This window comes from Micropterus dolomieu, linkage group LG04 (assembly GCF_021292245.1).
Source record: "Micropterus dolomieu isolate WLL.071019.BEF.003 ecotype Adirondacks linkage group LG04, ASM2129224v1, whole genome shotgun sequence".
Taxonomy (NCBI): domain Eukaryota; kingdom Metazoa; phylum Chordata; class Actinopteri; order Centrarchiformes; family Centrarchidae; genus Micropterus; species Micropterus dolomieu.
In genome coordinates, this window is record NC_060153.1 from 12,592,375 (window position 1) to 12,596,181 (window position 3,807).

A 3,807-nucleotide genomic window follows, 5' to 3' on the forward strand; every position below is an offset into this window, starting at 1 on the left:
TGCAGGTACGAGGACATGTGCAGCGGGTGAGGATCTATCGAGCAGCCCTAAATATTTTCCATTACTACAGGATGATGATAACTCATGGGTGGATGACTTTGGCAAAGAACAGGGGAAAAGAAATTTAACATTTCTCGTTCCTGAAGAAAAAGCAGAAGAGGACAAGAGCAGGGTCAAGCCATTTAAGGGTGCCTGTTTGGACGCTCTGGACTGTTGCGACAAGAACACATCTCCTAACACTTCTACTTCTACTTGACACGTTACCCATCTTTTATATCAAAGGACATAAGAGAGAAATTATGCAGAAGCTTTTTAACAAAAATTTCGCTGATGCTCAAAAGTACGTCCTACGTGGTCTTGGGTTGGTGCCAACATGTGAATGCAGTATTCGAGACATTGCAGCAGCTGCTCTACAGATTTGGCTGAGGAACCCTTTTCTCATTGCTTCGCTTAAACGGGTAGTTAGAGTGGAGGACAGTGTGAGCACAGTGGTTAAGGAATCTCTGGACATCTGGAAGGGGGAACAACACTGAAAACAATGGGGAATGTGTCTAGTCTACTAAACCATTTCAAAAAGAGATATTAATCTACTCTACATAGAAAATGTTTTTCCTGTGAATGACAATGAGTTTCATATGGGTCATGTGTTTTATTTTTGTACTTTTATCATTGATTTGTGGGTTTTAATGCTAACCAGAAAACAACATGTCGATGTTGCTGATGTAATGTACTGTTTAACTGAATCTTTTGTTTGTAAAAACATAGGTGCTTGTACTGATTTTCTGAAAAGTGTATACTTGTAATCATTACTGACGGATATGTTGTGTATGTCGTTGGAAATAAAATACTTGAACACAGACGTTGAAGCGTCAGTCTTTGTAACAAAGATCATGGAGGAGTTGATGAGAAATATATAGAGGAGAGCCGGGACGAATGAAACACTTTTCAAATAATCATCATTTTAAAATATAACGTTACAGACAGAAATCATTTGTTGTTGTCATCAACAACTCACATGTGTGTTCTATCAATACCAGGTGTTATCTTGTTAAAATGTGGAACGACTTCAGTATAATTTCACTTTGAAGGAAAGGTGCGCATTGTTTCATTCGTCCCTACTGTGTGGGACGGATGAAACACGGATAGGACGAATGAAACACAACGACATACATTTAAATAGTTTAAGTTATTCTTGTTTTTATATAGAAAGCTTGAGACTGCCCTTCTTAATACGTAATTGCAAACTCATTATGTCCTTTTTCTTAATAAAAAATAGTATAAATACAACTTAGGTAGCTAACTAGAAAATCAAGCAAATGCACATTTGGATCAGATATCGACCGCCCTTTTTATGTACATCTGCAGCCTGTTTTCCTGGTCTACTGTGAAGATCCTGTTATTTGGCTGTGAGCATCCTGGTGGTCCAGCCTGCAGCCTAGTGGACTCTGCCCCCCTCCCGCCGTATCTAAATAAGGTAGAATGGCTGCGTGTCGGGACGAATGTCCCGACAGTGACTCTTGATGTTTAAACTTCACTAGCTTCTAAACTGTAAAACGTTGACATTTAAAACTTCAGGATGTGTTAAAGTACTACCTAATCTTTTATGTGATCACAACCATGGCACATGGAACAATAAACACAACTCGTCATTCAAAAAAAAAAGATTGCTTGAGTGAATTTACTTTCCGTGATTGAAAACAGCTTCTTTCATATAACTCCGTGAAAGTGTGACGTATCCACCTGATTGTTCCCTGTTCTCTTAAGTACTGTGGACTGTATGTGCTGAGGTAGTTTGGGATATCAGACTTAAATGGGCTCCGAGAAAATCGCTGTGTTTCATTTGTCCCACGTTTCAATTGTCCCGGCTCTCCCCTAATATGCGACAGAAAATGCAGGGGCTTACGGAGGCAAGCAAAAACTTAAAAAGGCCATATTTGACACTACTGGAGTTCGGTACGCAGATTCAGACGTAAAAAACTGGCTCATGAAGCAAGATGCCTATACTGAAACAAGGTTTTAGTGAATTCAATAGATTGGCGATTCCAGCTAGATCTAGTCGACATGTCCGCTTATTCTACTGAAAATGATGGGGTACACTATTTATTAACGTGTATAGATTTGTTTTCAAAATACGCATGGGTGCGTTGTTTAAAAAATAAGAGTGGTAAATTCGTCACAGAATCCTTTAAAGATATCTTAGCTGAAGGTAGAATACCACATAAAATTCAAACAGACCAGGGAAAAGATTTCGATGAGTTAATGAAAATTAATAGTATCTTACACTTTACCACATCAAATGAGACTAAGGCATCTGCAGTAGAGCGCTTTAACAGGACTCTGAAATCTAAAATGTGGCGTTATTTAACAGCCAATACTTCTAAACGATACGTAGATGTATTGCAGGATTTAGTCACCTCCTACAATCATAGTTATCATCGTAGTATTAAAATGAAACCGATTGATGTAACAAAAGACAATGAAGATATCTTATTTAACAACTTGTGTAAAACAAAAGATAAAAGAGTAATTCATTTTAAATATGAGGTGGACGATACTGTAAGAATTTCAAAACTACGTGGCCCTTTTAAAAAAGGTTATGAGCAAAATTATACTTATGAATATTTCACTGTAAAGGAATGTGTGTCGAGGGACCCTCCCGTTTACAGGTTAAAAGACTATGACGGCAAAATATTACAGGGAACATTTTATGAGCAAGAGATGCAAAAAGTTATTATAGTTAAAAACAAAACATTTAAAATAGAAAAGATTTTATCTAGAAAGAAAAGACAAGGCTGGGACATGGTGTTCGGCAAATGGGTCGGATGGCCAGATAAATTTAACTCGTGGGTTTTGGAAAAACAGGTCATTCAGCTGCCTTAGCAGATTAAAAACACATGTATAAATGGATACAGAGGATTTTTTTTGTCACCCTGCCCAGCAACTCGTCTACATTATTTTACCATTATTTTACCTGTTGATCATCAAACGGTAGGAGATAGTTACGTCCCTCTTTTAAGAGTAGTACATATATCGGGGCCAAACAATCATATGATCACAAATACTTATGACAGACCACACGACCTGAGGCTCTGCAAAACACACAAGACAGATCAGAATCAACATATCCCTTTTACGTACGGCGAAGTGATAATAAAGCTACACTTTAGACCCGTAAAATATCAGTATTAGACAAGGAGCAAACATGTACCATCCATATGCTCACAATGCGGATAAGTACGTTGCATATTATACAGCCCAAGCGGGTGGTGATTTACCAGGATACAGTGGGCTCGGTGCTCAGTATGGTGCAGAGTTAGGGGGTATCTTTAGGGGTCTGTTTAGATTAGCATTCCCCTTATTCAAGAAAGGATTTACATTTGTTGCCCCTCATTTAAAGACAGCCGCTAAAACATAGCTATGGATGTCATTACTAATGTCATGAACAGACGTCAAGAGGAGTCGGGTTGTAGCACATCCCTCCGAAAGATGGTCTGACACTTGAACTGATGATTTTAGATTTATTGGAAATCCCAAAACCAACGTAAGAGCTGGTTACAAAAATAAACAACACAAACAACAACCGCATTAGCTACCTTACCATATAGTTTCAGAGCATTAGCATAGTTTAGCACCAACTCACAAGCCCAGTATTATATTACATATTACACTCTCTCCGTCGCAAGTAGCAGGAAAACTAGTTACGGTGCCCGCGGGTGGCTTTCAAAATAAAAGCACCTCTAGTCAGAACAGGAAGTAAGACACTAGGGCTTAAACAAGGTAAAATACCTAATAAAGCCTACTGAAATG